The following is a 9,647-nucleotide window of genomic DNA, read 5'->3' as shown; positions in this document are numbered from 1 at the left end:
CACATGTACGAAAAACAAGGCAAATGCAAGGAAGACTAAGGAGGGAAGAGTCAGAACTGGGGGTGGGGTGAGGAAAAGCTTGGCAGAGAATGTCTAACCCAAACTTGACTATCTCCTATTTCTTAGACCCTTCCTAGAACGCTCTTTGGGAATTTCTGAGAAGTCACATCCCCAGCCCCAATTCAAGCTCGCAAGCATTGAGAGGCAGCCAAGACAAAAGCATGCACAATGTTTTGCTTAATTATGGGCACTGCATTCATCAGCATATTCCAAGTGCTGCTCAGCCTTATGATGCTTCGCCTAATGGAGTAATTGAAAAGCATTGATAGAATTAATCTTCAAGAATGATTGGAGATGAGTGACAGGGCTAGAACAATATGGCTTCCTTCCTAGACCTTGGAATGGAAGCATCACTGTCCAATAAGGCAAAAAGAGAAACTTCCAAATATTTCATGTTTCCCAAAGGATAAAAAGGTAGGTGGACACAGCCAGGTGGTGCAGTGGGTAGAGCTTTAGGACTGGAATTAGGATGACCCAAGTTCAAACCCAGCCTCATCCATGTACTAGCTTTGTGACCCTGGGCAAGTCACTTAACCTCTGCCTGCCTCAGTTTCCTTGATTGCAAATGAAGATAACAATAGCACTTACCTGCTACAGTTGGTTCGAAGACCAAATAAAACGATATTTGTAAAGTCCTTAGCATAATGCCTGGTACACAGTAGGCACTTAGTAAATGCTTGTCTCCTTCCTTCCTTCTGGGGTGTCCTGACAAACTCTTCCATACTACTTGTATATGTCATCCCCAGTCCCAGTACTGTGTAAGGAGGGAGGGAGATGTGACTCCTGATTATCAGAGAGAATGTTGAGCCTGACCCAGCATCCCTGCCTAAAGAATTTACTGAGTTGGTTAAAGAGCATCTTTGCTCAAGCACGAGGACAGAGGACACAGAAGTTAGGGTGGCAGATAAGCATGAGCATCAGGTCTCATCATGGCCTCAGAGAGGACTTTCTGGTGAGGAAGACAGCCCCTCCCACTCCCAACACAAATCCGAAAGCCTTAGTGGTGCCTTAGTGGAGGCTTTTGAGAATTAGAATCCCCCCCACCCCCACCCCACACACAAAATGTCATCTGACAGTGAGGCTCTTTGGACTCCCTGAGTCAGGTTAAGACTCTGATGGCAGAGAGGGAGCCCAGCCCGAGCTCAAAGCGTCTTCCTGATTACTTAGGACCTGCCACAGCTAGCTCTCCATTATCATACAGAACCTTTTAGAATACACAGCCATTTTTTTTATCAGGATGAGGTATCAGACCGGGAGTTTAGTATTAAGAACTAACATTTATACAGCCCTTACTATGTGCCCAGAATGGTGCTAAGTGTTTTACAAAAGCTCATTTGATCCTCACAACCCTGAGAGGTAGGTTCTGTTATTAAGGCCATTTTACAGGTGAGGAAGCTGCAGCAAACAGGGTTAAGTGAATTGCTCAAGGTCACACAGTCAGTTAGTGTCCGAGGCTAGATTTGAACCTGGGTATTCCCGAGTCTGTTCACTGTGTGCACTCTGACACCGCGGGGCTGACTCTTTAGGAGAGAGAGCTGTCCTTACCCGCCAAGATCCAAGGCAAGTCAGCCCCAGCCAGGTCCAGGAAACAGATTGCTCTGTGGGGGTCAGCAGACACTGAAGACAGGCTGCTGGAATGGAACAGGGATGCACTGGGTGCACGTGCCTGATTTTGTTTGCTTGGTTTTTGTAGTTGTGGGACTCTGTCCTCATTGGTGGAGACAGGACAAATTCACAAACCAATGGGCTTTGGGACAGGCGCTACCTTCCAACCCACCAACGTTACTTTTGAATGTGAACGATGTAATTTGTAACCAGAAGCATAAAGCCGCCTTTTCTGTGTGTGCGCGCGCGTCTGTGTGTCTGTGTGTGTCTGTGTCACTCTCTGTCTCTGTGCCTCTGTGTCTGTCTCTCTTTGTCTCTCTGTCTCTCTGTCTCTCTGTCTCTCTCTCTGTCTCTCTCTCTCTGTCTCTCTGTCTCTGTCTCTGTCTCTCTCTCTCTCTCTGTCTCTCTCTCTCTCTCTGTCTCTCTGTCTCTGTCTCTCTCTCTCTCTCTCTCTCTCTCTCTCTCTCTCTCTCTCTCTCTCTCTCTGTCTCTCTCTCTCTCTCTCTCTCTCCCATCCCAGGGTTTGTTTTTTTTTTTAAATCTGGGGTCCATGAACTTCTTTAAATATTTTTTCTGATAATTGTTATTTCAATATAGTTGGGAGTCCTATACATTTTAATTCATGCATTTAACACCATGATTCTGAGAAGGGGCCCATAGGCTTCATCAGCCTGCTGCCCGGGGGAGCCAGGTTAAGAACCCTTGCTCTCTTCTCTCCTTGGTTACCTCATTGGCTCCCATGGGTTTGCTCATCTCTGTGCCGATGCCTCCCTGACCTACGTGTCTAGCCAAATCTCTGCTCTACACTAGCAGCACTTTCCCTGTCCTCTCCATCGGGTTGTCCCAAAGACATCTTAAATTGAGCATTTCTAAAAACAAAACCCATTACATTTTAGCCCAGACTCATCCCTCTCCCAAACTTCTCCATACCATCCTTCTAACAATAATAGTAACATTTATATCGCAAATTAAGGTTGACAGAGTGTTTTTATACATATTGTATCATTTGACCCTCAGAACAAGCCTAGAAGGTAAGTGCTATGATTATCTCCAATTTACATCTTACAGATGAAAAAAAAGTGTCTCAGAGAGGTTGAGACTTGCCCAAGGACATACAGCTTATGTCCGAAGCAGGATTCAAATCCAGATTGTCCTGACTCCAAGGCTAACATGTTATCTGCCATATCACCCTGGCTCCCTAATTCTATCATCCTGGTTCCTAATGATGGTGCCACCTTTATTTATCCTGTCCCTCAACCCCTATGTCCAAGCAGGTGCCAAGTGTCAGCTTTTCTACCTTCCCAAAATATCTCACTTCTGTCCCTTTTCTCCACCACCTCACCCACACTGCCTCTGCCACATCTTAGGCCTTCATCGCCTCTCTCTCTGAGCACTGAAACAGTGTACTAACTAGCTTCTCTGCCTCTGCTCCTCCCTCTTTCCCACCCATCCCTCACCCAGCTGCCAAAGGGATGTTCTCTAACTCAATGAGCTGAACATGTACCCACCTGCTCAGAATTCTCCTGTAGCTCCCTATTGCCTCTAGGATGAAACATAAACTTCTCAGCCTGACATTTAAAACCTTCCACCGTCTGGCTCACAGGTAATTTTCCCATCATGTTTCTTTTTTTGTTCAGATCTTAAAATGAGATTTTAAAAATCAGATTAGACAAGGAAAGCCCTATTTGAATCAGGAACAACCTGATGTGACATTATTTTAATATCTTTAAATAAATATATTGGTAGCCTTTGTTTTCATACCAGCCACATTTCTCAATATATCCCTCTCCTCTCTTCTTTCCAGAGAGACATTCCTTATAACAAAAAATGAAAAAAAAGAAGAGCTCGGCCAACATCACCATCAAATGCAGAAAGTTTGACGTTATGTGTCCATTTCATGTCACTCTCCTCTCCAGTCAAACCAGGCTGCCTGCTGCTCCCTGCACACAGCCTCACATCCCTCCCCACTGCGCCTTTGCCCCATGCCTAGAACACCCTCTCTCCTCACCTCCACCTTGCAGCATCTCTAATTCCCTTCAAAATACAGTTCAAGTGCTAGCCTGTATACATATCTTTCTGACAGTAGGTGGAAATCAGAACTCTTGATATAGCAGAGCATGGGCTCCTCCCCAAAGAGCCAAAGTGCACCCGGCAGACTAAGAAGTTTCACCCAATCCCACCTGCTACAACAGAATCACAGAATATCTAATGAGAAGGGGCCTCAAGGGTCGGGTAACCTTCACTGAGCCTCCCGGACCTCCCACCCCTAGCTATTGGCACTCTCTCCTACTTGTAATCACTTTGTATTACAGTGCTTTATATTTATTATTTGTGCATATGAGTAGTCCCCCCCCCGCCATTAGAATGTAAGCATCTCAAGGGCAAGGCTTGTTTCCTTTCTGTCTTCATATCCCCAGTGCCTCGAATAGCATAGGTGCTTAGAACACGTTTGCTAAATTAAATTGAATTCCTCTAAATACAGTGGAATTAAACAACTTTTCCTGATTCATCTTGAAAGAAGAAAGTATGGCAGACTCCAGGCTATGAAATGAGGAGGGAGGAATGTGGGGAGAGGGAGACAGAGACAAAAACACACAGAAATATGGACAGAAATAGAGAGAGAGAAAAACAAAAATACAGACACCGAGACAGTTACAAAGAGACCCACAAGAGACACAGGGCCAGACATAGAAAAAGAGAGATGTAAGAGAGACACACGAAAGACAAAGACAGACAGGTGGTCAGACAAGCCCAGAGAAGTTATGGGACATACCCAGGGTCACACTGGGATTATGTGGCAGAGCAACTGCTTCTTCTACTCTCAGCAGAAAGACAAGCCAAAAAGAGGGAGTGGAGGTTCTTGGCTTCTCCGTTTATGGAGAAGGGCTTGAGGAGAAGAGTGAAGAGAAGAGGGGCCTTCTGCCAGAAAGGGCCTCAAGAGAGAAGGCTCACTATTTCCAACCTAGTCAGGTCCTCTTCCTTCCTTCAAAAAGCAAGTCCATTTTTAAAAACTATCAATTAACATCCTAGTTCATGAGAGGCAACTAGGTAGAATGGAGAGGGCCAGCCTCAGAATCAAGGCTCACATTCTACCTCTGATACCTGCCTGTGTAACCCTGGACAAATCACCGAGCCTCTGAGTTCAGTGGGCACCTCCATAAGAATATAAATTACGGTGGAGTGGCTAATATGCATTTGTGAATGGACTTTCCACACTGGGAATTCCCATCTTGGTGAAATCACAGTCATAAGAAACAAATCTTTATCATCATTGCTTTTACACAGTCTATCTTTTATTTTTAAGTGGTGTGTGTTCTCTAACTCAATCATTGCTATGCATCTGGCCTGCACAAATCCGAAGGGTTCCAGTGGCTCAGCCTTAGCTCAAAAAACACCTGGCACCTGCCAGCACCTGGTAGCAGCAAAACCTAAGGGCTGACATAAGAGTTTTGGCTGGGACCTTGAAAAAAGCCTAGTTTGAACGGACAGATCCTTAACCAGGAAACATAGAAGTCAAGAGATGGAGATGAGGTGGGAAAGAATTCTGGGCAAGTGGAGAGAGCCAGTGAAAATGCACAGGGAAACTGGAGGCAAAGTTAGGGAATAGCTAGGAATTGGGTGAGGTTTTTCCTGTTGGTTCCCAGGAAATTCTATTGAACTGTTCTTTTCCCTTAATTTCAATAATTCTAGGGCGTTTTTATGACTCCCTGAAATATGGTGCTCACATTCCCTCATCCCGTATTTTAGGGAGGTAAAGACCTTTCAAATGATCCCTATGCCCTCCAGTTCCCTTGTCTTTATGTGGACACTTAGCAAGCCTTCTTCCAGCCTAACGAGCTTTTGAGGTCACTTTATATTCTGTGGCTTCTGTCATTCTGTTTTCCAGCAAAAAAAAATCATTTTTCATTGACCGATTTTTTCAAACATCACATCTCCCCAGATCTCTCTCTATGCCATTAGTTTTCATTGTCATTTTGTCTTTTCTATTTTTGACTGATGACAGCTCTTTCTTTTCCAACATCAAATGATTTTTTCCTGACACCTTATTTTTTACGTTCATTATTTTCCTTACAGTATTTGTTTTCTGATTTGAAATGTCTTGGGAAAAGTCCAGGTTGTTTCTGGGGCTCTCCTCAATCATGGTTCATATTTTTTTTCCTTTCCTTCTGGTATTCATCGCATAGGAGGATATGTTTGTGCATTCTATTTTTTCCTCTTTTACTTATTTTTTTGACAATTTCTTTTCCTTTTTTAGGCTTTTTGAGGATCTTTGACTCTTCCTCATCTTGCTTTTTATAATGGGGCATCTCTGTGTATATTATCGTGGATGGATTTGTATTCTCTGTTTGCAACTGGGCCTTAACCACAGCTAGACAAATGCTTCATTCCTCTCTAATTTGTTTGCTATCCCACTCGCCACCATGGCCATTTCAAACCTCATTTCTCCTCATGCCTCCTTTAGCACCTCTGCTACCATCATTTCAGCCAAGGACCTTGCCTCAAACTTCACTGAGAAAGTCGGGACCATTCCCAGAGAGTTTCTACTTCTCTCCTCCTCCTCATATCCATCTCTCTAACACTTTCCTCTTATATCCTCCTTTATTCCTGTCTCAGGTGAAGAGGTGACCCTGCCAGGGTCAACCCCTCTTTGTGCACTCTTGATCTAAGCCCTTGTCCTCACTAACATCTCCAGTCTCTCTAATCTTCAGTCTCTACCTCCTGACTCCTTTCCAACTGCCTACAAACATGTATCCTCCGTCTTGAAAATATCCTCACTTGATGTGACCCACCCCACTAACTATCACCCCGTCTCTCCTCCCCTTTGTGCCTAAATTACTAAAAAGGCTCTGTACAATCAGTGCTGCCAATTCCTGCCCTCTCATTCACTTCTAAACATCATCCAACAAGAAATCACCTCTTCGAAGTGACCTGTGACCTCTTCATCGCCAAGTCCAGTGGCCTTTTACCAGGGCTGATCCTATTTGACTGCTGAGAAGCATTTGAATTGTTACCATCTCATTTTCAATACTCTTTCCTATTAATGTTCACAACCTTGCTCCCTCCCGGTTCTCCTCCCGTCTGTCCAAACACTCCACTGGCTTCATTTGCTAGGTCTTCACTCATACAATGCTCACTATTTTGGGGCGTTTCCCAAGGCCTCTATCCTGGGCCCTCTTTTCTTTTATATTATTTCATTTAGTATCTCGTCGGCTCCCATGGATTTAGTTATTATGTCTATGCAGCTAGGTGGTATAGTGAATAGAGTACTGGGTCTGAAGTCTCATCTTCTTGAGGTCAAATCCAGCCTCAAACATTTATTGGCAAGTCACTTCACCCTGTTTGCCTCAGTTCCCTCATCTATAAAATGAGCTGGAGAAGGAAATGGCAAACCACTCCAGTGCTTTACCAAGAAAATCCCAAATGGAGTCACAAAGAGTCAGATGTTACTAAAATGACTGACAATGCAAATGATTCCCAGAGCTGTATATCCAGCCTTAATTCCTCCACTGAACGACAGTCACACACCTCTGTCTGTCTCCGGATGTTCTATCAAATTCATCTCAAATTCAACACATATAAAATGGAACTCACTCTCTTCTCTCCCAAAATTCTCTCTGTCCAAGCTCCCCTGTTAGCATTGAGGGGACCACCATTCTCCTAGACCTTGGTGTCATCCTGGATCAAACCTGCACGCTTACTCAGTCCACATATTCAATCCAATGCAAAGCCTCATCATTTCCACCATCAAAGAGTGGCTTGTACATATCTATCGCTCTCCCCTCATGGAGCCACTCCCCTAATTCAAGTTCCTATAACTATTTGCAACGGGCTGCTAACTGGACTTCTTGTCTCATTTGTCTCCCATCCAATTCACCTGCTGTGTGTTCAGTTGGTTTTTAGTTGTATCTGATTCTTTGTGACCCCATTTGGGGTTTTCTTGGCAAAGGTACTGGAGCGCTTTGCCGTTTCCTTCTCCAGCTCATTTTACAGATGAGGAAACCAAGGCAAACAGGGTTAAGTGTCTTGCCCAGGGTCTCACAGCTAGTAAATGTCTGAGGCCAGATTTGAACTCAAAAAGAGGAATGAGTGTTCCTGACTCCATGCCTGGCACTCTCCTCCACTGCACCACCTAGGTGCCCATTCATCTTCTATTCATCTGCCAAAGTAATAGTTCTGATTCTGTCACCCCATTGTTCAAATTCCAACGTCTTTAGGAAGTCCTGTGAATCCCTCTCTTCCCCATGCCTCCAACTTTCAGATTATTAGCAATTACTCTGTATGTCTCTCTGTATATGTCAACTCTCCATTTAACATTAGCATCATGCTTAGTTATTATTCCAAGGAATATCAGGTCCCAGCCAGGACAAGTTTATCACCTGAACTCTCATCATCAGGCTGATTGACTCATTTTTTTGCTGCTCAACACCTTCTCAAGTACCCCAGTCAATTCTCCTTTCTGATTGAAGGGCTGGAGGGCAAAGTACTGAACTCCTTCCAAAGCCTTTTTTTAATGAGAGCTGGGATCTGAACTTTCCTGGAAGCCCTGCTTTCCATCTGCAACTCTGTTTGGTGTCAGCTACAGGGAACAGCATGCCCCTCACCCTTGGTACCCCCTGCTACCCCCCTTATGGCTTCCTTTGCTGTCTTGTTTTCCCTTGAGGACATAGACGGTCTTTTTCTTATTTGTATCCCAGCACTTAGCCCAACGTCTAGTACTCAGCAGGCACATAATAAATGTTTGTTGAATTGAAACAAGTATCTTTTAGTAGATCTATATATTTTAATACAACTATAGATTCTAATATACGTATAAGTACCTACATATTTACATGTTGTCTCCCCCAGTAGACCATGAGCTTCTTGAGAAGAGGGACCACTGGTTGCCTTCCTTTGTTTTCCTAGCACTTAGTGCAGTGCCTGGCACATGAGTGTTTGAGGACCGATAGACCCAGTAGGAACTTTGAGCAATGAGAGGAGAAGTCAGAATTTGGGACTTGTCCTGAAAGAAGCTCCAAACCAGATGAGCTTTAGCAGGTAGCCCTTTAAATGTCTGATATGTCATTGATTGACTGAAATAAACTGCAGAAATTTGCACCATTGTTGCTGTTTAGTTGTTTTCAATCACGTCCAACTCTTGGTGGCCCCTTTTTGAGGTTTTCTTGGCAAAGAGACTGGAGTGGTTCACCATTTCCTTCTCCAGTTCATTTTATAGATGGGGAAAGTGAGGTAAACAGGGTTAGGTGACTTGCCCAGGGTCACACAGCTAGTAAGTATCTGAGACTAGATGTGAACGGAGATCTTCCTGACTCCAGGACTGGCACTCTATCCACCGCACTACCTAACAATGAGCTACTACAGATTAATGTTCAAACATATTCCTTTACAAGTCAATTGTAAATAAACTGTACTCAGAACTGAAGCAAATATCTACACATCATGAGAACACTTTCCAAGGGTCAGTCACATCATTGGTGTGGCAGCTTTCACAGGCTCCTCACCATGAGCTCCCCAAGCAAAAGGTCTAGAGCTCTGTCCCTGTGCTCAGCCATTCCCTGGAACTCTCCAACATATGCTTTTATATCACCATCTGCCATGGAGGTCAGCTTTTATCTGCCTACTTTTACTACAAAGCAATGGAAAGCCTTCTAGAAAGCAATGGGAAGGCCAGAAATCAGGGCAAGAGTGACCTCCCGTCCACAGGGGAAAAATAGATTTGTGTGTTTTCTACTCTGAAAATGTTGCCTTTTGGTGCTGGGGAAAGTCAGAAATGAAAATGGAGTTTTCATTAACAAATGAAGAAGAGGTGAGAAGATACACCCCCCCCCCATTCTTGGCAGAGGTAGGGGACTATGAGTGTGGAGTACTGCATATGCCCTCAGATGCAGTTAAAATATTAGTTCATTTACTGAATTTCTTCCCCCCGCCTTTTTTGTTCCTTGGTACAAAGGATGGCATGCTAGGTAGGGGAGAGGAAGGGAAGA

The sequence above is a fragment of the Trichosurus vulpecula genome, chromosome 9 (genome assembly GCF_011100635.1).
Source record: "Trichosurus vulpecula isolate mTriVul1 chromosome 9, mTriVul1.pri, whole genome shotgun sequence".
In the NCBI taxonomy this organism is placed as follows: Eukaryota; Metazoa; Chordata; class Mammalia; order Diprotodontia; family Phalangeridae; genus Trichosurus; species Trichosurus vulpecula.
The sequence above is the reverse complement of the archived record's forward strand: the minus strand, read 5'-3'. Positions refer to the sequence as shown.